The sequence below is a fragment of the Eleutherodactylus coqui genome, chromosome 9 (assembly GCF_035609145.1).
Source record: "Eleutherodactylus coqui strain aEleCoq1 chromosome 9, aEleCoq1.hap1, whole genome shotgun sequence".
Lineage (NCBI taxonomy): Eukaryota > Metazoa > Chordata > Amphibia > Anura > Eleutherodactylidae > Eleutherodactylus > Eleutherodactylus coqui.
The window spans coordinates 35045003-35069046 of NC_089845.1; positions in this window are offsets into that span (position 1 = coordinate 35045003).

Genomic DNA, 24044 nt, shown 5'->3' on the forward strand with positions numbered 1-24044 from the left:
GGGACATAAAAAAGGTATAAAAGAAATAAAAATAGTAAGAAAAAAAATTCACCCAACAATAATCAAAAAACCTTTTATGCACACTTCACTTTTTAGTTAACAAACATATAGATTTTTTAAAAAATTAATCACTGCATATGTAACAGCCCGTACAATTAATTTATCTCGTATGGCAAACACTATTAAAGAAAAAACAGGTAAAAATAGATTGAAAAACAACCCTTTTTTGTTAACTTTGCCTACAAAAAAAGTAATTCAAATTAGCTGATAAGTCATATTTACCCTAACATGGCATCGGTACTGGTGTATCTTGTTGACACTGGAAGCTAGGGGTTTGACAGAAGAAACGCCCATGTCAGGCCCCTAGCTGCCAATTGGCTGAGCTGAGCGTGAAGGATCCTGCACTGCTGGCCACCTGCTAACACACTGACAGCGGCCAGCAGCAGGCTGTGGAGGCTGAGGGTGACACTGCTCCCTGCTGGACTGCAATCTGCAGTTCTGCTGACCCTGTCACTCTCTCCCTCTGGCGGGGTGGCATGTCCGCTCCCCACCTCTCAGATGCCATGCTGCCATAGCTGCTGAAGCTGGGCCCCCTCTCCTATGCCTGCTGTGACTCGTCTGTGCGCTGTTCTGCTGCCTCATTGCTCCGTCAGCTATGTCCCCAGGGCTCCCCCTCTATGCTCCGCCACTCCACGCTCTGTCACTTGTCTCCCCTGGGCCCCCCTTCATGCATGCTCTGGCGGTTCGCGCTCAGTCAGCTGTCTCCCTGGGGCTCTCTCTGCATGCTCTGCCGCTCCAGTCCCGTTCACGCCTGCCAGTGGGACTGCCAACAATCCCCCTGAGAAGCACTGACATGTGTTCCCCTGCCGGAGCCCCCGCCGCTTTCACACATGTTGCTGCTCTTGGTCCTCTCTGCCTTCCCTGAAGTTCCTGGATGGCCGCTGCTCTCTGCCCTCACTCGTGTGAAGCCGGTCACTCAGGCGCTGTGCGCGCCAGCCAATCCACATGTGGGAGTGTGAGCAGGGCTTTGCTTCTCACTGATGCTTGTCTCCACTCATCCCTTCTGGTGGAGACAAGATACACCGATACCCATGGCACCAATAAGACTAACAGCTCATTACACAAAAACAAGCCCTTACATACATCCGCTTATGAGAAAATAAAAAAGTTTTGATATGTTGAATACAGTGATGCAAAAAAAAAAAATTTAAAAAAAGAATTTTAATTGTAAAAAAGGGGAAAATCCTAAAAAATTAAAAATTGGTATTGGCGTACTTCTAATAATGTAACTGCATGTACATTAAATTGAATGGTAGCTGTTCCTAAAGTACCAACCTGGGTTGCTGCAGTACACACAGAGCTGTTTCCAACTCTGTCAGTCGGCCTGGCAAACAGCAGAACCCCAGTGATCAACTATCCTGAGGATAGCCATCAATAGTAAAGTTCTGGAAAAACCTAGAGATGAGCGAACGTACTCGACCGAGCTTGATACTCGTTCGAGTATTAGCGTGTTCGAGATGCTCGTTACTCGAGACGAGTACCACGCGATGTTCGAGTTACTTTCACTTTCATCTCTGAGACGTTAGCACGCTTTTCTGGCCAATAGAAAGACAAGGAAGGCATTACAACTTCCCCCTGCGACGTTCAAGCCCTATACCACCCCCCTGCAGTGAGTGGCTGGCGAGATCAGGTGTCACCCGAGTATATAAATCGGCCCCTCCCGCGGCTCGGCACAGATTTATTCTGACATAGAGGAGGGAAAGTGCTGTTGGTGCCGGAGCTGCTATAGGGAGAGCGTTAGGAGTATTTTATGCTTCAAGAACCCCAACGGTCCTTCTTGGGGCCACATCTAACCATGTGCAGTAGTGTGGAGGCTGCTTTTTGCAGTGTTGCACTTTTTTTTTTTTTTGTATATCGGCCGTGCAGAGCATTGCGCCCTGCAGTAATTATACATACTCCAGGGCCAGTAGTGGTGGTGAGGCAGGGACAGAAGACATATATTTATTGAATATAGGCAGTGGGCCTTTCCAAAAACATTTGGGAAAAAAAATCTATTTGGGCTGCCTGTGACTGTCCTCAGTGTACTGGGTCTGTGCTGGGTGTAGTTGTCCTCCTAATTCATACGCAGCCATTTAAGTGTTACAGCAGGCTTGCGCAAAACTATTTCCTGGCGTTCCGTAAGCGAAGTCAGCCTCCAACCACAGGCCAATAAGCGGCACATTTAATTACAGCGTTCTGTTTCTGCACTACTGGTAATACGCCATGCTGAGGGGTAGGGGTAGGCCTAGAGGACGTGGATGCGGGCGAGGACGCGGAGGCCCAAGTCAGGGTGTGGGCACAGGCCGAGCTCCTGATCCAGGTGTATCGCAGCCGACTGCTGCGGGATTAGGAGAGAGGCACGTTTCTGGCGTCCCCACATTCATCTCACAATTAATGGGTCCACGCGGTAGACCTTTATTAGAAAATGAGCAGTGTGAGCAGGTCCTGTCGTGGATGGCAGAAAGTGCATCCAGCAATTTATCGAACACCCAGAGTTCTGCGCCGTCCACTGCTGCAACTCTGAATCCTCTGTCTGCTGCTCCTCCTTCCTCCCAGCCTCCTCACTCCATTACAATGACACATTCTGAGGAGCAGGCAGACTCCCAGGAACTGTTCCCGGGCCCCTGCCCAGAATGGGCAGCAAGGGTTCCGAATCCTCTCCCACTGGAGGAGTTTGTCGTGACCGATGCCCAACCTTTGGAAAGTTCCCGGGGTCCGGGGGATGAGGCTGGGGACTTCCGGCAACTGTCTCAAGACCTTTCAGTGGGTGAGGAGGACGATGAGACACAGTTGTCTATCAGTGAGGTAGTAGTAAGGGCAGTAAGTCCGAGGGAGAAGCGCACAGAGGATTCGGAGGAAGAGCAGCAGGACGATAAGGTGACTGACCCCACCTGGTTTGCTATGCCTACTGAGGACAGGTCTTCAGAGGGGGAGGCAAGGCAGCAGCAGGGCAGGTTGCAAGAGGCAGTGCGGTGGCCAGGGGTAGAGGCAGGGCCAGACCGAATAATCCACCAACTGTTTCCCAAAGCGCCCCCTCGCGCCATGCCACCCTGCAGAGGCCGAGGTGCTCAAAGGTCTGGCAGTTTTTCACTGAGAGTGCAGACGACCGACGAACAGTGGTGTGCAACCTATGTCGCGCCAAGATCAGCCGGGGAGCCACGACCACCAGCCTCACCACCACCAGCATGCACAGACATATGATGGCCAAGCACCCCACAAGGTGGGACGAAGGCCGTTCACCGCCTCCGGTTTGCACCGCTGCCTCTCCCCCTGTGCCCCAACCTGCCACTGAGATCCAACCCCCCTCTCAGGACACAGGCACTACCGTCACCTGGCCTGCACCCACACCTTCACCTCCGCTGTGCTCGGCCCCATCCACCAATGTCTCTCAGCACACCGTCCAGCCGTCGCTAGCGCAAGTGTTGGAGCGTAAACGCAAGTACGCCGCCAAGCACCCGCAAGCTCAAGCGTTAAACGTGCACATAGCCAAATTTATCAGCCTGGAGATGCTGCCGTATAGGGTTGTGGAAACGGAGGCTTTCAAAGTTATGATGGCGGCGGCCCCGCGCTACTCAGTTCCCAGTCGCCACTACTTTTCCCGATGTGCCGTCCCAGCCCTGCACGACCACGTCTCCTGCAACATTGTACGCGCCCTCACCAACGCGGTTACTGGCAAGGTCCACTTAACAACGGACACGTGGACCAGCACAGGCGGGCAGGGCCACTATATCTCCCTGACGGCACATTGGGTGAATTTAGTGGAGGCTGGGACAGAGTCAGAGCCTGGGACCGCTCACGTCCTACCCACCCCCAGAATTGCGGGCGCCAGCTCGGTGGTGGTATCTGCGGCGGTGTATGCTTCCTCCACTAAACCACCCTCCTCCTCCTACGCAACCTCTGTCTCACAATCAAGATGTGTCAGCAGCAGCACGTCGCCAGCAGTCGGTGTTGCGCGGCGTGGCAGCACAGTGGTGGGCAAGCGTCAGCAGGCCGTGCTGAAACTACTCAGCTTAGAAGAGGCACACGGCCCACGAACTGCTGCAGGGTCTGACAGCAGACCGACCGCTGGCTTGCGCCGCTGAGCCTCCAACCGGGCATGGTCGTGTGTGACAACGGCCGTAACCTGGTGGCAGCTCTGCAGCTCGGCAGCCTCACGCACGTGCCATGCCTGGCCCACGTCTTTAATTTGGCGATTCAGCGCTTTCCGAAAAGCTACCCACGCTTGTCAGACCTGCTCGGAAAGGTGCGCCGGCTCTGCGCACATTTCCGCAAGTCCCACACAGACGCTGCCACCCTGCGCACCCTGCAACATCGGTTTCATCTGCCAGTGCACCGACTGCTGTGCAACGTGCCCACACGGTGGAACTCTACGCTCCACATGTTGGCCAGGCTCTATGAGCAGCGTAGAGCTATAGTGGAATACCAACTCCAACATGGGCGGCGCAGTGGGAGTCAGCCTCCTCAATTCTTTACAGAAGAGTGGGCCTGGTTGGCAGACATCTGCCAGGTCCTTGGAAACTTTGAGGAGTCTACCCAGATGGTGAGCGGCGATGCTGCAATCATTAGCGTCACCATTCCTCTGCTATGCCTCTTGAGAAGTTCCCTGCAAAGCATAAAGGCAGACGCTTTGAGCTCGGAAACGGAGGCGGGGGAAGACAGTATGTCGCTGGATAGTCAGAGCACCCTCCTGTCTATATCTCAGCGCGTTGAGGAGGAGGAGGAGGAGGAGCATGAGGAGGATGAGGAGGAGGGGGAAGAGACAGCTTGGCCCAATGCTGAGGGTACCCATGCTGCTTGCCTGTCATCCTTTCAGCGTATATGGCCAGAGGAGGAGGAGGAGGAGGATCCTGAAAGTGATCTTCCTAGTGCGGACAGCCATGTGTTGCGTACAGGTACCCTGGCACACATGGCTGACTTCATGTTAGGATGCCTTTCTCGTGACCCTCGCGTTACGCGCATTCTGGCCACTACGGATTACTGGGTGTACACACTGCTCGACCCACGGTATAAGGAGAACCTTTCCACTCTCATACCCGAAGAGGAAAGGGGTTCGAGAGTGATGCTATACCACAGGACACTGGCGGACAAACTGATGGTAAAATTCCCATCCGACAGCACTAGTGGCCGAAGGCGCAGTTCCGAGGGCCAGGTAGCAGGAGAGGCGCAGAGATCAGGCAGCATGTACAGCACAGGCAGGGGAACACTCTCTAAGGCCTTTGACAGCTTTCTGGCTCACGAGCAAGACTGTGTCACCGCTCCCCAGTTAAGGCTGAGTCGGCGGGAGCACTGTAAAAGGATGGTGAGGGAGTACGTAGTCGATCGCACGACCGTCCTCCGTGACGCCTCTGCCCCCTACAACTACTGGGTGTCGAAGCTAGACACGTGGCCTGAACTCGCACTGTATGCCCTGGAGGTGCTTGCTTGTCCTGCGGCTAGCGTCTTGTCAGAGAGGGTGTTTAGTGCGGCTGGGGGAATCATCACAGATAAGCGTACCCGCCTGTCAACCGACAGTGCCGACAGGCTTACACTCATCAAGATGAACAAAGCCTGGATTTCCCCAGACTTCTCTTCTCCACCAGCGGACAGCAGCGATACCTAAACAATACGTAGGCTGCACCCGCGGATGGAAGCATCGTTCTCTATCACCATCAAAAACGTGGACCTTTTAGCTTCATCAATCTGTGTATAATATTCATCCTCCTCCTCCTGCTCCTCCTCCTGAAACCTGGCGTAATCACGCCGAACGGGCAATTTTTCTTAGGCCCACAAGGCTCACTCATATAATTTTTGTAAACAATTTTTATACGTTTCAATGCTCATTAAAGCGTTGAAACTTTCACCTGAACCAATTTTTATTTTAACTGGGCTGCCTCCAGGCCTAGTTACAAATTAAGCCACATTAACCAAAGCGATTAATGGGTTTCACCTGCCCTCTTGGTTGGGCGTGGGCAATTTTTCTGAGGTACATTAGTACTGTTGGTACACCAATTTTTTGGGGCCCTCGCCTACAGTGTAATCCAATTAATTTTTTGCCCACCTGCATAAAAGCTGACGTTACATCAGCTGTGTTGGGCACTGCAATGGGATATATTTATGTACCGCCGGTGGGTTCCAGGGAGCCACCCATGCTGTGGGTCCACAGGGAGTTGTAACTGCATGTGTCTACTTCTAAAGAACCCCAGTCTGACTGGGGCATGCAGTGTGGGCAGAAGCCCACCTGCATTTAATCGGACGTTACCTCAGCTGTGATGGGCACTGCAATGGGATACATTAATGTACAGCCGGTGGGTTCCAGGGAGCCACCCATGCTGTGGGTGCACGCGGAATTCCCATTGCGCAGTTGTACCTGCCTGTGACTATTTATAAAAAAACGCGGTCTGACTGGGGCATGCAGACACCTTGACAGAATGAATAGTGTGTGGCACATAGGTTCCCCATTGCTATGCCCACGTGTGCAGCTCCTGATGGCGGTGGCACAGGATTATATTTCTCATTGCTTCTGTACAGCATTGTGGGCTATCGCCCCGCCCCTTTTAAAGAGGGTCGCTGCCTAGCCGTGCCAACCCTCTGCAGTGTGTGCCTGCGGTTCCTCCTCATGGCAGACGCACTTATAAATAGACATGAGGGTGGCGTGGCATGAGTGCAGCTGAAGGCTGCGCAGGGACAGTTTGGTGTGCGCTGTGGACACTGGGTCGTGCGGGGGGGGGTTGGGCAGCCTGTAACCCAGGAGAAGTGGCAGTGGAGTGTCATGCAGGCAGTGATTGTGCTTTGTTGGAGGTAGTGTGGTGCTTAGCTAAGGTATGCATTGCTAATGAGGGCTTTTCAGAAGTAAAAGTTGTTGGGAGGGGGGGGGGGCACTCTTGCCGCTATTGTGGCTTAATAGTGGGACCTGGGAACTTGAGATGCAGCCCAACATGTAGCCCCTCGCCTGCCCTATCCGTTGCTGTGTCGTTCCCATCACTTTCTTGAATTGCCCAGATTTTCACAAACGAAAACCTTAGCGAGCATCGGCGATATACAAAAATGCTCGGGTCACCCATTGACTTTGATGGGGTTCGTTACTCGAAACGAACCCTCGAGCATCGCGATAATTTCGTCCCGAGTAACGAGCACCCGAGCATTTTGGTGCTCGCTCATCTCTAGAAAAACCCTTTAAAGCGAATCAAAGGAATCTTACACGAAACTCATGTGTTATCTTTTTCAGTCCCGTAAAGAAGAGTTGGATATTGTCCTCCCGTTCCAGGAGGCACGCTGTACTTGGTATTTCATTTTGCTGACACAGTAAGTAGGTAATGGCCTTTGGAAAGATCACACTATTCCCTTAGTTAGGTATTCAGATTCACTTGCCATAGAAGAATAAATGTATTATGTACATAAACCTGTACTGCATGTGTGCTTGCTGCCTTCCTCCAGGGCCTTGGATGAAGAATAGGTGGAGTTCGGTGACTGGTTGGGCACTGCCTCATGTCAGGCAGGAGGAGGCGCAGTGTTCTTTAAAGAAAAAAAAGTGCTCTTACTGCAACGCTGCCAGCACCCACAATGACAAGCATCAGTACCCAATGCCCGCCCCAACCTAGTTTTCATCAGCTGATGCAGGTTGTGCGCACAGAGCTTAGGCGAAGGGAACAGGTTGGCCTGCAGCCTATGAAGTGCTTCCTTCTCTGCATGCACCCTGCACTGTACTGCAGTACCAATTACCTCCAAGTCCTGGCATTAGAACAGGGATATGGTGAGCTGAGCAATGGCCAATAAGTGTGTAGGGGGCATCACTTACCTCCCCGTCTATGTAAGAGGATGGTGCATAGCCCCTGAGTTTGATTTTGGTATGAAATAGGACATGGCCTATTTTGGGCTGAAGGACGCAACGAATTATGAATTAGTGAGTGCTGTCATTCAATAGCTGAGGCAGCACTAACCCATTCATAAATTCATGAATGCACACCTATGTCTGCGGGGACATGGCAGCGGCGGACAGGTATGTTTTTTTTTTTACACTAAAATTCTTGTTTTTCAGGGAAGGGCTTATATATAAAGCTCTCCCTTGAAAAACAATTCAGGGGTGCCGGCAGACCATTGTCTTCAATGGAGCCGCCGGCAGCAGCCTCCATTGAAGGCAATGCGTGCATTCCCTGTGGTGCACGCATGTCCTATCTTTACAGGCACGCGCCTGTACAACACAGACATGTGCACACACCATAGGGAATGCAATGGTTTAAATAGAACCGTGTTTTTGTATGCACATATGCACGCACAAAAACACGCTGGTGTAAAGCCAAAGGTAGCCGAGAGCCTGGGGGAGTGACCAGGGCCCATGGTGAATGGTCCCCAGTCACATGATAATGGCAATCATGTAAAAATTCCAAAAAAAAACCTTTCTAAAAAGATGTTATTTCTCCCTTCACCGATTCTATCAAGCTACCCCACAGGCATGGCTTAATAGGCATTCTGCCATGACAGCCCTAGGGCCTTTCAGAAGGCCCCTGGCTGCCATGACACCTGCACGGTTTCGGGGGATTGAAATGCCGATGTCATTTAAAGGGTTAACAGCTCAGATGAGCCACACGGCTTATTGGAGCTGTTGCTGCCGGTGTAGGCTGTAAGAAACAGCCGGCAGCTGCGATGTATGGAGGGAGATCGCCCCGCAATGTTCCTTTTTTAAGCAGTATATTTAAGTGTAGGTTTCTTCTTGAATATCCATGTACCCAGTGCAGCTCGTATGCTGAGTGTTGTTTCCGGTGATTGCTTACCTGCTCTGTGCTATTTGTATTCCTTTCTGCAATTAGAATGGAGATTATTTTTTGCAATTCCATTTGTAACTTTCTTGATCATCCCTGTGTCAGTTTCATTAAAACAGATCATAGTAGTCTGGCAGCTTCACGAAGTAACTGACTCTGTTTACTCAAAGACAAGAAAGGCAAAGTCCTGTAATAAGTGAAATATCATCCCATTACAGATATGGAATGTCCTTTAAACCAGCTGTTCTCCAGCCAAAAAAAATGAATAACCTATCCTCAGGATAGGTCATGCATAACTGATCAGTGGAGGTCCGATGCCTCGGACCCCTATACTTATTGTATGTATTTTTTTTTAAATCTATTTATTTATTTTATTTGTTTTGTAGGGGAATTTTGTTTTAATTTACAGTGGATTTAAAAAAAAATAATCTTTATTGAACTTAGATTGTTTGATCACTAGCATAGTACACTGCATTACTTCTGAAATGCAGTATACTATTCACGTGCTCCCAGCCAATCAAACTCTGCTAGACACAGGTTCTGATAGGCTGAGATAGCTGGCAGATGCAACGGCCTTTGTCCGGCCTCCTACTACCATGGAAACCCATTAGCACCTCACAATCGCATTGCGGTGAGCTGATGGGTGACAGGGGAGCCTCCTCCCTCATCACCCCTTCCATGCATGGAAGGGGTTAAACAGTCAGAAAATGTAGATTATACTTACTGAAAATTGCCTCCTCGTTATAAGACAGGAACACAAAGATAGGGTTAAAACACCCCACCATTCCCACCTTCCTCAGTGATTTATAACAAAGCCTCCAGGGGTAGGAATTCAACTAAATTAACTATCTATATTGGGGGGGCGTGGCCAGCGACCAAGATGGAGGGTCGCATGGGAGTGAAGCTCCCTAGGGAATCTATTATCCTGCACTTTATCCTGGCCTTTCAATCCAAACTCCCTTGCCTGACGGGTCGAGATCAACTCACTGATCCTGCTGTGGTGGCTAGCTTGAACTAAAAATCCTTATTGCCCTTGAACTCTCCACTCTGTGCCGTGCGTCGGAGCAGGAACTAAGCCGCGCACCGGCACCCCTTCACTGCTGTCTACAGCTCTGTACCTGCGCTTGGAAATCGGCGCGTCCCGTCTGAGTACTCCCGCTGGATCATCACTACGTGCCGCTCCATCACTATCTGGTGAGCTATCCTCTTCTCATCTGACTTCTGGCGCAGCTGCACCCGCACTGACTACCCGGCTGCGCTGAGTCCCCTGGTGTACGGGCCCTGCGGGCTTTGGAGCCCGGGCTGTGCACTTCTGTGGAGACGCCGGCTGTGCAAGGTGAACCCAATCCGGCTCCTGGTCGCGGCAGGAGGCGGCAACAAGTAAGTCCCCGATGGAGGACGCGGAAGGAGACTGCGGAGCCTGAGTAGGCCCTCTATACATCCCTGGGAAATCCCCCTTTTGATACCAGGTGCCATTTTGTGGCCGTGGCTAGGTGCGGCGATAACTGCTGCTGACTCTTCAAAGGCAGCAGTATACCCAGCAGTGTCTTGACCAGCTTACTGCTACAACTTGAGGGGCCCCCCTGCCCTGACTGACTCTGCTGGGACCCGCAATATTGTTCTCCCACAGCGGACTTTGCCCTCTGCGGACCCTAATCTGAGGACACAGCAGATTGTTGAGCTACCCCTTACCCCCATGCTGAGCTGCGGTTGGATGGGCCCAACACCAAATCCGCTTCGATGGCTATCTGAGACTTCATCCTGTACCCTGGGTTGGTAACTATAACTTATGAAAAGGTCAACTCTTGGCACCTAACCTACCTTAAATTTAGGAAAAAGCTTATGATGACTCTGTACTGACAACCTGCCTTTCTTTTAAGAAATACGGACAGTCCCATTAGTTTTATGTGATAACATAGAAACACTAGTGCACATTCCGTTAGCAGCCTCTACCATACAATCGCCTATCATGAGCATCCGAGCTAAAGGCTGTACCGCTGCGGAGAAATTAAAGGAATTCTCTCACGCTGAGATGTCCGACCATACGCCGCGCTCGTCACGGACTGCAGGCAAGAGACAATGAAGCTGACTTGGGGCAAAACACGGAACCAACTATGTGCCGACTATTAGAAGCTATATACACCTGTAAGTCCTCCCTCACTGGGAAAATAGATGAAGTTAAACCAGATGTTACTTTATTAAGACAAGACCTGCAGAACATACGGGGTAGGATACACGAGATGGAAGACCGAGTCTCTAACATAAAAGACTCCCTGCATCCACTCCCAGCGGCGGTTCAGAAAGCCGTAAGGCAAGCAGAATTTTGTCAATCCAAGACAGCCGAAAACCGTTTGCGTCACAACAACTTACGCATAATTGGTCTCCCGGAGAGAGCAGAGGGCTCCCCACCAGAATGGTTTGCAGAAAACTGGCTTAAATCTATGCTGGGTGATGACACCTTCTCTGCCTCCTTTATGGTGGAGAGAGCCCACCGGGTCCCGACGAAGCCTCCGACACCGGGTGCCCAACTGCGTCCGTTCTTGGCAAGAATTCTGAATTGCAGGGATCGAGACGCTGCTTTGTGCCAGGCCAGACTGAAAGGCCCTCTCAAGTACAACAATTCAGTGATATCTATCTTCCCTGATTTTTCAGCGGATCTGCAGAAACAGAGGGCCACCTTCGTGGAAATAAAAAAGAAATTTAAGGACAGAGGCATTCCATACTCTATGGCATACCCGGCCCGTTTACGAATCGTAGCAAACGATAAAGTGATCTTTCTACATTCCCCTGCTGAAGCCATGGAATGGCATTGTATGCATCCTGCGTCACCTGATGTTGCATAGTCTGAAGCTGTGATTTATGATAATGTACACTCTGCAAATAGCATTTGGGCCCATGATCCATTGGCCTATGGGTGATACTATATGTGGCTGAGATGAAAGGATGTATCTTTTTCTCCCCTGGCCTTTACGCTGTCCGGGATTGCGGGCTTGTCCCCGGGTAGCCATCGCTGTGGCAATAGCCTGATGCCATACCACCAGAAAAAAATAAATAAATTATCCCGTAAACCAATCCCCTATAGGCCATTGGAATATTCCCTACTCACAACAACTGCTACTTTCAAAATAGATTGTAGCTTACTTTTTTTTTCAGACACCGGCGACACATTATTGTTAAGCGGGATGTCAATTGTTAGCTGTTTAAACTGTTATAGTGTAGTTTCTATTAGGTTACAAGTAAGTCTGTGCTGGTATAATCTTCCTCCTAATATGGGTAATATGCCCCCCTATTTGGAACAGCTGATTGTGTCACATGCTATTATGCCTCCTAATGTCGTTGTCATGTCAGCTGGAACGTGCGAGGCCTGGGCACCGCTAATAAGCATAAAGCGGTTTGATCTTATATTAAAGGGGTTGTCTCGTGAAATCAAGTGGGGTTCAGCACTTCTGTATGGCCATATTAATGCACTTTGTAATATACATCGTGCATTAAATATGAGCCATACAGAAGTTATACACTTACCTGCTCCGTTGCTAGCGCCCCCGTCACCATGGATCCATCTAAAATCGCCTCTTCTGGCATTTTAGACGCGCTTGCGCAGTCCGGTCTTCTCCCTGGTGAATGGGGCCGCTCATGCCGGAGAGCTGGTCCTCGTAGCTCCGCCCCATCACGTGTGCCGATTCCAGCCAATCAGGAGGCTGGAATCGGCAATGGACCGCACAGAGCCCACTGTGCACCATGGGAGAAGACCCGCGGTGCATCGTGGGTGAAGATCCCGGTGGCCATCTTGGTAAAGGAAGAAAGAAGTCGCCGCAGCGCGGGGATTCGGGTAAGTAATAAACTTTTTTTTTTTTTAACCCATCCCTTGGGTTTGTCTCGCGCCGAACGGGGGGCCTATTGAATAAAAAAAAAACCCGTTTCAGCGTGAGACAACCCCTTTAAGCAATTTAATCCCCACATTTGGGTTTACAGGAGACTCACCTTACTATAGATAAAGCTGGCGCCCTTAAAAAACCCTGGGTACAGTGGACATGTCACTGCTTTCTTACTTCTTTCTCCAGAGGGGTCTCACTCCTTATCCACAAATCATTAAGGTGGAACCCCATAAATGTTAGAAGAGACCCTGACGGTAGATTCGTATTTGTATACGCAGATATGGATTCTAAACCCTATGTCATTTTATGCATATACAACCCACCTCATAACAATCTTCATCTTCTACAGGCCGCTATAATATTCGCTCACCAGTTCCCCTCGGCTTATGTCGTCTGCATGGGAGACTTCAATCAGGTAATGAACCCGGCTAAGGACAGGTTCCCACCGCCCCCCGGAGCCTCCATCACAGATAGCTCTCCTATGCAACAGCTGTTTGAAAGTGTGGGCTGGGTAGACCTTTGGCGCTTGAGACACCCTGACACCCTCGAATTCACTTGCCACTCCATGAGCCACAATATGCTATCAAGAATCGACTATATTTTATGTTCCCCGACACTAGCGCTCTATATATCTAATGTAACTCATTGCCCATGAGGTATATCGGACCATAGCCCAATACTAATATCTCTAAAATTTCCCAGCTTTAAGATCACCTCTACTTGGAAGTTACATCCATTTTTGCTTAAACTTCTAAAATCTTATGACCAGACACCAATCCACATATCTATGTTTCTAGACGCTCATGATGGTAATACTCACTATGCCCTGAAATGGGATACCTTTAACCCTTTCCAATCCATTTATTTTTTCTCACCCATTCTCCCCAGCTCCAAATAAATTGGAGCTGGGAGAATGGGTTAGAAAAAATACATTTTCCCTGCACCCTCCTGATCTGACAGAGTTCAGGAGGGTGCAGGGAGGGACCTGCTTACCTGACCGGCGTCTTGTGCATTCTCCTTCTGCCTCCCGGCTCGGCGATCATGTGACCGCTGGTGTCAGGTGACACCTGGCGGTCACATGATCGCCGGGTCGGGAGACAGAAGGAGAATGCACAAGACGCCGGTCAGGTAAGCAGGTCCTTGCACGGTGCAGGCTCCTGGCTCGGCGTTCATGTGACCGCCGGGGGTCAGGTAACACCGGCGGTCACATGATCGCCGGCCGGAATCTATGCATTGCATAGCGCTAATTGAGCGCTATGTAATGTGTAAAGCAGTGGGCAGAAAGGGTTAAAAACCCTTTCTGCCTTCTCCTCGGGGGTCCTCGATGACGACCAGTAAAGGAGTGCATCTGCACCCGATGTGCCTGACGATCGGGTGCAGATCCACTCCTGCACTGCAGTGTCGGGCCTGCCCCGACATCGGAGCTGTGGAGGAAAATGATGATGTCGGGGCAGGCCCGACATTGGACTGGAAAGGGTTAACCCCTTCCCGCCCAGGACGTACCGGTACGTCCTGGGGATAGCGCGAGATCACATATGATCCAGCGCTATCCCGCAGCGGGAGCCGGCTCTAAGTCACAGCCGGCGTCCCGCTGCAACACAGGGGGACATAGTAGATGCGCCCCCCGCTGTTAACCCCTTCCCTGCCGCGATCTAAGTAGATTGCTGCAGGGAAAGAGTTCACAGAGGGAGCGCACTCCCTCTGTGTCTCCGGCCGGCTCTCGCGATGTCATCGCGAGAGCCCGGCCTGTCACCATGGCAACAGGATGCCAGACACTGGCGTCCTGTATTGCCAATGCCTATGATCGCTGTATAAGCGATAAGGCATGGCAGAGCAGTAGCTCTGCCATGCCTTATGACAGCGATCATAGGCATAGTGCTGCAAGTCCCTCAGAGGGACTCAAATAGTGTAAAAAAAAGAAAAATGTAAAAAAAAGAAAAATGTGAAAAAAAAAATGTAAAAAAGACCCCTTTTTTATGCTTTTTCTAATATTAGCATAAAAAAAAGGTTAAAAAAATTTAAACGCCACATATTGGGTATTGACGCGTCCGTAACGACGTGTACAAAAAGTTGAACATGCTTTTTATTTTGTCGGTATATCAATAAGGAGGAAGTAACTGTTTCAGCAGACTTTTGCGAAAAGAGCGTAGCATAGTCAAAATCTCTACTGATGACTCTTTGCTGCTGTCATAACCCAGGGCATACGGCTAGAGTGTCCCCTAAAGATAATGGTGGACTATTAAGCCGATGTCCTGGAAATATTGCTTTAGACAGAGCCTGGGATACAGAGAGATCTTGAGATAAGTGGGGATAATAACCCCACCTAAAGTATACAGAACTGCTCGCCCATTCCCAAGCTGCTTCTTAGAGATTTCCCAAAGGGAACATGCGTGTAAGGTTATTCCATATCCAAGATCAATGGATAGGACTTGGAGAAAATGCTCCAATATAACACTTCTTAGCTACAAAAGGAGCTGTGCTGTTTCTAAAATCCCTCTTTAGATAGTATCTGAGGATTCCCACTCAATCAGATTGAGTGGGAATCCTCAGATACTATCTAAAGAGGGATTTTAGAAACAGCACAGCTCCTTTTGTAGCTAAGAAGTGTTATATTGGAGCATTTTCTCCAAGTCCTATCCATTGATCTTGGATATGGAATAACCTTACACGCATGTTCCCTTTGGGAAATCTCTAAGAAGCAGCTTGGGAATGGGCGAGCAGTTCTGTATACTTTAGGTGGGGTTATTATCCCCACTTATCTCAAGATCTCTCTGTATCCCAGGCTCTGTCTAAAGCAATATTTCCAGGACATCGGCTTAATAGTCCACCATTATCTTTAGGGGACACTCTAGCCGTATGCCCTGGGTTATGACAGCAACAAAGAGTCATCAGTAGAGATTTTGACTATGCTACGCTCTTTTCGCAAAAGTCTGCTGAAACTGCTTTTTATTTTGTATGGCAAAAAGCATAACAAAAAACGCTAAAAAACACAGGCAAAATGCTAATTTTTAGCATTTTGCCTCCCAAAAAATACAATAAAAGTTATCAAAAAAGCCATACATTCCCCAAAATGAAACCAACAAAAACTACAGCTCGTCTCGCAAAAAATAAGCCCTTATAGAGCTCCGTACATAGAAAAATAAAAAAGGTACAGGACTTTGAATGCAGCTATAGAGAAAAAAAAAGATTTCCAAAAAAAAGGGTTTTTATTGCAAAAAAGTGTAAAAACCTAAAAAAAAATATAAGAATTTTGGTATCGTAACCGTACCGACCCGTAGAAAAAATTTAGTGTGTCATTTATGCTGCATGATTAACGCTGTAAAAATAAAAATAAAATAAAAATCTATGGCAGAATTGATGCGTTTTCTCTCCCTGTTATCATAAAAAAAAAAATAAAAGTTTTACAATATAGCCTATGTACCCAAAATTGGCACCGATAAAAACTACAGCTCGCCACGCAAAAAACAAGCCCTTATACGGCCGCGTCGACGGAAAAATAAAAAAAAGTTATGGCTTTTGAAAAATGGAGATGGAAAAATACCAAAAATCGCTTGGTCCTCAACGCCTAAATAGGCCATGTCATTAAGGGGTTAAGGCCTATCTCAGAGGATGCCTCAAATCTGCCATCTCCTACATTAAAAAAATCAACATCTGAAAAATCGACAAAGAGCTTGAGATCCAGACATCGGAGGCCGAAAAAATATATATTTCTAACCCCACAGATTCCAATAGGGTAAAATGGCTTGGCCTTACCCGCCTCTACAGGCATCAAATATACGTCAAAACCAAACGTAAACTATTCTTTATGAAACAGTACTATTTTGAATTAGGCAACCAATCCAGCCACCTGATGGCAAACCTTATTAAACCAGAAAACCAAGCTAATACGATCCTGAAAATTAAAAACCTGCAGGGTATAGAACTCACCGACGCACAGTCCATAACAACTCGCTTTATGGAGTTTTACGCAAATCTCTATAGTTCCTCCACGGACAAAAATAGCCTTGATGTCCTTCACTACTTACAAGACCTGACATTCCCAACACTCTCTACTGAACAAGTGGAGTTTCTAGAAGCCCCAATTACCGTGGAGGAAATCCAACTAACTATTAAAGACATGGCGCTTAATAAGTCCCCCGGTCCTGACGGCCTCCCAATAGAAATATACCGGAAATATAGCGAGCTATTAATCCCACTTTTACATGAAACCTTACATCAGGCCCTGTTAGAAAAGTCCCTTCCTCCCTTTACGAAGCGACCATCATAGTTATTTTAAAACCTGACCCAACGGAATGCAATTCTTATCGCCCTATCTCATTAGTAAATGCGGACTATAAAATTTTAACAAAAATTTGGGCCACCAGATTGAACCAGGTAATCCTATCTATGATACACCCCGACCAGACAGGCTTTATGCCAGGTAAATCTACAACTATTAATATTCGCAGGGTTCAGACGGCCATTCAATTAGGTAGACAATACAATATGCCCTGGGCTCTTGTGTCACTAGACATGATGAAAGCCTTCGATTCCCTGGAGTGGAGTTTTCTGGAGGCCTGCTTAGCCCGTTTTGGGTTTGGTCCCAAGTTTAGGCAATGGATTAATATTATATACAAGTCCCCGAAGGCCAATGTGGTAATAAATGGTGTCCCTTCTGCTGACTTTCCGCTCTCGAAAGGCACCTGTCAGGGATGCCCCTTATCCCCAGCCTTGTTTGCTATAGCCATGGAAGCTTTGGCGATCTGTCAGATCCTCTACCAATGTGCTTGGTATCAGATGGGGGGGGGACTCGAGAGTAAAGTGGGCCTTTATGCAGACGACACAATCCTTTTTTTTTGTCAAACCCCGATACCTCCTTCTCTAAAGCCATGACCCATCTAGATACATTTTCCCAATATTCTGGGTTACACGTTAATTGGACTAAATCCATAATTTTATACACGGGTCACAACCCTAAAAACGCTCCTTGTGTTTCTAGATATGATTTAGCTGTAGCCTCCAAATTTAGATATTTGGGGATGATTATGTCACAAGACTATCACAATGCTATAGATGATAACATTGTACCGCTACAAGAAACCATAAGGCATAAATTTAAGAAATAGGCTAAATTACCACTATCAGTAGCCGGCCGTATAAATCTTGTTAAAATGGCTATTTAGCCTAAATGTCTATATGTACTACAACATATGCCACTGCACTTTCCGAAGCGTTTTTTTTTTTCAATCCTTTAATTCCCTCATTATATCATTTATATGGAACTTTACTCGTTCTAAATTCAGTCTTTCGTCGTTGCAAAGACCTAAAGATCAACAGGAATGGCCCTCCCGGACCTCCAGCTATACTACTTAGCAGGACAACTACGGAGCATCCAGCCGTGGTTTCTGAACCAGGAGATGCCCACTGCAGACCAATATTTGGCAAAACAAGTAATGGGTAACAATTTACTGAACTATTTAGAATAACCAGAATGTACAAATTCTTCAGAAATATTGCCACCACATAAACTGGCGCTTAGTGTGTGGAGGGAAGCTAAGTCTCTTCAGAGGTATCGAGACGTGGTGTCTGACCTTTCCCTGTGGGACAGCCCCGGCCTAACAGCCTTACACTCAGTTCCGGATCCTCAATATTGGACCGGCCTGGGGGTTGTTTCACTGGGAGATGTATATACGGACGGCATGTTTCCCACGTTTGCCCATTTGCGTGAGACGCTTCAGTCCCTGCATTTACAACTATTTAGGTTTTTTTCAATTGAGACATGCATTGAACACCCAGTTTCCCCCGACGTCTACCGAAATCTCAGAGTACCCCACAATTGGTATCCTTAAATCCCAGGGTCCCAAAGGTTTGATTTCAATACTATACACACATCTACTCACAAAATTAAGCTTTTACCCACTTCCCGTTTTCGACAAATGGAAACTTTGCACTCCATCCTTAACATTTGAAGAGTGGTCAGAAGTAGAGGAGTCCCACCTGTCAGTCTCTCCTGCTGTAAATAACAAACTGATCCAACTATACATCCTCCATCAATCATACCTTACCCCTAGTCGTTTATTTAAAATGGGAAACACTCACTCGAATGCCTGCCACAGATGCCGCCAACCAGACGCGAACTTTTGGCATCTGATGTGGGATTGCTCTCTCATCAGGGCTTTTCGGTTTAATATAGTCTCTCTCATAAACCAACTCCTAGTACCCCCTTCAGCATAAACCTAGATCCCAAAATAAACCTATTTGGCTTGTTAGTGGAAGAGTCATGGCTAGAGATGAGCGAACGTACTCGTCCGAGCTTGATACTCGTTCGAGTATTAGCGTGTTCGAGATGCTCGTTACTAGAGGCGAGCACCACGCGATGTTCGGGTTACTTTCACTTTCATCTCTGAGACGTTAGCGTGCTTTTCTGGCCAATAGAAAGACAGGGAAGGCATTACAACTCCCCCCTGCGACGTTCAAGCCCTATACCACCCCCCTGCAGTGAGTGGCTGGCGAGATCAGGTGTCACCCGAGTATATAAATCGGCCCCTCCCGCGGCTCGCCACAGATGCATTCTGACAGAGATCAGGGAAAGTGCTGCTGTTGCCGGAGCTGCTATAGGGAGAGCGTTAGGAGTGATTTTAGGCTTCAACAACCCCAATGGTCCTTCTTAGGGCCACATCTAACCGTGTGCAGTACTGTTGAGGCTGCTTTTTGCAGTGTTGCACCTTTTTTTTTTTTTTTTGTATATCGGCCGTGCAGAGCATTGCGTCCTCAGTCTGCAGTCATTGTACAGAGTATAGGGCCAGTACTGGTGAGGCAGGGAAAGAGATATTCAGGCTATATAGGCAGTGGGCTTTTTCCAAAAAATTGGGGAAAAATACTATATTTGGGCTGCCTGTGACCGTCTTCAGTTTACTGCGTGTCTGCTGGGGGTAGTAGTCCTAATTAATACGCAGCTAAGCGTTACAGCAGGCTTGCGCAAAATTGTTTCCTGGATCTGCTGTCTCTGTTACATCAGCGCCGTCATCCCGCCAGAGGCAAACAGTATACATAATATTATACGCTGCCTACAGTATCTATCTGCTGGGGGTAGTAATCCTAATTAATACGCAGCTAAGCGTTACAGCAGGCTTGCGCAAAATTGTTTCCTGGATCTGCTGTGCGTTCCGTAAGGGAGTCAGCCTCCAACCACAGGCCAATAAGCAGCACATTTAACCCCTTGAGTGGCAGGTTTCCTACCACCCTGTCGTGCCCACCAGGGCAGGTTTTTTAAAATGGTCTAATCATTGAATTTCAACTAGTTTTGCAGTTGCGTCTCAAGAGCCATAACTTTTTCATTTTTCCATTGACATGGCCATATGAGGGCTTGTTTTTTGCGGGACAAGTTGTGATTTTTTAAACAGGGGGGAGGAAAAAAAGAAATGGGAAAAAAGGGGCCATGTCATTAAGGGGTTAAATAATGTATTAACTTCCTTCTCTGGGTCATTACGACGCACACGGATACCACATGTGTGATTGTATTTTTGATTTTTTACAAAGTAAAGGGAGACAAGTGTTTTTTTTTAATTTTTTTAATAATTTTTTTACTTTTTTTTTTTTTTAATTTTTTTTAAATTTTTTTTTTTTGTCCCTTTAGGGGACTTCCACAGGGACCCATCAGAACCCCTGATCACATTCCGGGGGTCCGATGGTGACAGCCCTTTACATGCTGCAGTGACAACCCTTTACATGCTGCAGTCACATATAGACTGCAGCATGTAAAGGGTTAACACAGCAGAGATCGGAGGTTTTCTCTGATCTCTGCTGTAAGAGCTAGTACCTAGCTGTCCTCTCACAGCCAAGCACCAAGCTCTCCCTGCCACAGAGACCATCGGCTTGCTTCTGACAAGCCGATGGTCTCTATGGCAACTTGTAAACAAAGCAGGACATTGCCGACATGTCGGCAATATCTTCTGCTGGTTTTTCAAAGCCCTTGCTTTGTTCTCTGTGGGTCTGTGCAGGCAGAGCTCACTGTCACAGCTTGTGGCATTGTGCTCTGTAGCTCCCATAGTGATACATAGCCCGGAAATCTTCCGGGCTATGTCACTATGAGCAGTGGAGCTCGTCCCGGAAAATTTCCGGGCGTGCCACTCAAGGGGTTAATTACAGCGTTCTGTTTCTGCACTACTGGTAATACAGCATGCTGAGGGGTAGGAGTAGGCCTAGAGGACGTGGATGCGGGCGAGGACGCGGAGGCCCAAGTCAGGGTGTGGGCACAGGCCGAGTTCCTGATCCAGGTGTATCGCAGCCGACTGCTGCGGGATTAGGAGAGAGCCACGTTTCTGGCATCCCCACATTCATCTCACAATTAATGGGTCCACGCGGTAGACCTTTATTAGAAAATGAGCAGTCCTTTGTCGCGCCAAGATCAGCCGGGGAGCCACCACCACCAGCCTCACCACCACCAGCATGCGCAGACATATGATGGCCAAGCACCCCACAAGGTGGAACGAAGGCCGTTCACCGCCTCCGGTTTGCACCGCTGCATCTCCCCCTGTGCCCCAACCTGCCACTGAGATCCAACCCCCCTCTCAGGACACAGGCACTACCGTCTCCTGGCCTGCACCCACACGCTCACCTCCGCTGTGCTCGGCCCCATCCACCAATGTCTCTCAGCACACCGTCCAGCCGTCGCTAGCGCAAGTGTTGGAGCGCAAGTGCAAGTACGCCGCCACGCACCCGCACACTCAAGCGTTAAACGTGCACATAGCCAAATTTATCAGCCTGGAGATGCTGCCGTATAGGCTTGTGGAAACGGAGGCTTTCAAAGGTATGATGGCGGCCGCGGCCCCGCGCTACTCAGTTCCCAGTCGCCACTACTTTTCCCGATGTGCCGTCCCAACCCTGCACGACCACGTCTCCCGCAACATTGTACGCGCCCTCACCAACGCGGTTACTGGCAAGGTCCACTTAACAACGGACACGTGGACAAGCACAGGCGGGCAGGGCCACTATATCTCCCTGACGGCACATTGGGTGAATTTAGTGGAGGCTGGGACAGAGTCAGAGCCTGGGACCGCTCACGTCCTACCCACCCCCAGAATTGCGGGCCCCAGCTCGGTGGTGGTATCTGCGGCGGTGTATGCTTCCTCCACTAAACCACCCTCCTCCTCCTCCTCCTCCTACGCAACCTCTGTCTCGCAATCAAGATGTGTCAGCAGCAGCACGTCGCCAGCAGTCGGTGTCGCGCGTCGTGGCAGCACAGCGGTGGGCAAGCGTCAGCAGGCCGTGCTGAAACTACTCAGCTTAGGAGAGAAGAGGCACACAGCCCACGAACTGCTGCAGGGTCTGACAGAGCAGACCGACCGCTGGCTTGCGCCACTGAGCCTCCAACCGGGCATGGTCGTGTGTGACAACGCCCGTAACCTGGTAGCGGCTCTGCAGCTCGGCAGCCTCATGCACGTGCCATGCCTGGCCCACGTCTTTAATTTGGTGGTTCAGCGCTTTCTGAAAAGCTACCCACGCGTGTCAGACCTGCTCGGAAAGGTGCGCCGGCTCTGCGCACATTTCCGCAAGTTCCACACGGACACTGCCACCCTGCGCACCCTGCAACATCGGTTTCATCTGCCAGTGCACCGACTGCTGTGCGACGTGCCCACATGGTGGAACTCTACGCTCCACATGTTGGCCAGGCTTTATGAGCAGCGTAGAGCTATAGTGGAATATCAACTCCAACATGGGCGGCGCAGTGGGATTCAGCCTCCTCAATTCTTTACAGAAGAGTGGGCCTGGTTGGCAGACATCTGCCAGGTCCTTGGAAACTTTGAGGAGTCTACCCAGATGGTGAGCGGCGATGCTGCAATCATTAGCGTCACCATTCCTCTGCTATGCCTCTTGAGAAGTTCCCTGCAAAGCATAAAGGCAGATGCTTTGCGCTCGGAAACAGAGGCGGGGGAAGACAGTATGTCGCTGGATAGGCAGAGCACCCTCCTGTCTATATCTCAGCGCGTTGAGGAGGAGGAGCATGAGGAGGATGAGGAGGAGGGGGAAGAGACAGCTTGGCTCACTGCTGAGGGTACCCATGCTGCTTGCCTGTCATCCTTTCAGCGTGTATGGCCTGAGGAGGAGGATCCTGAAAGTGATCTTCCTAGTGAGGACAGCCATGTGTTGCGTACAGGTACCCTGGCACACATGGCTGACTTCATGTTAGGATGCCTTTCTCGTGACCCTCGCGTTACACGCATTCTGGCCACTACGGATTACTGGGTGTACACACTGCTCGATCCACGGTATAAGGAGAACCTTTCCACTCTCATACCCGAAGAGGAAAGTGGTTCGAGAGTGATGCTATACCACAGGACCCTGGCGGACAAACTGATGGTAAAATTCCCATCCGACAGCGCTAGTGGCCGAAGGCCAGGTAGCAGGGGAGGCACAGAGATCAGGCAGCATGTACAGCACAGGCAGGGGAACACTCTCTAAGGCCTTTGACAGCTTTCTGGCTCCCTTCCTCTGATGCTTTTCACTCTGTACAAGACACTATTGTTTCCTATAAATGTCCAAGGCTTGATAACTATCTTAATTTAACATCCTAGATAGCATATGATGAACGATAAGTACAGTGAGATATTTCCCTCTATATAGATATTGTATCAGAATAATCAGCGGATACAGTTTAAGGAAGTTACATTTATCGTTGTAATTGTTTGATATTTTCAGAAAACACACTTATCTTTGTACTGGCCGTTTCTCTCTCTCTCTATATATATATATATACGAAAGCCCTCACTGACTCACTGACTGACTCGCCAAAAATTCTCCAACTTCCCGATGTCGTAGAAACATGAAATTTGGCGCGAGCATAGGTTATGTCCAAAATAGGAAAAGTAAATGGGTCCCAACTCGATTATTCAATTCTAGCGCAAAAGAACTAGCATCCTAATTTTACGTACCGAATCTAATTCTCTCCTTTCTTGGTGTAATAGAAACTTTAAATTTGGCACGAGCATTGATTATGTCATAAATAGGAAAAGCTAATGGGTCCTAACTCGATTATTCAATTCTAAGCGCAAAAGAATTAGCACCCAAATCTTACGTACTGAATCTAATTCTCTCACTTCCCAATGTCATTTTATATAAAGGAAACGTGGCATGGTTTACCTCCACATGGTGTTTCCTGGGTAATGCAAAGAACCATGCAAAATGGTGAACATATTTTTTTCCCGGTATCTCTAAAGTAACCACGACTTCATAAGATTTTCCCTGTGAACACCAGATAAACACCAGTACCAAATTAACTTGGGCGAAGTCGGGTATATCAGCTAGTACAGTATATAAATATACAGGCCGTATGATATATGCTTAACATCCATTTTCTATTCTGTGCTGTGCAAATTTTGTGACAAATAAAGCGAAGTAAAAAAAAAAAAAAAATTTA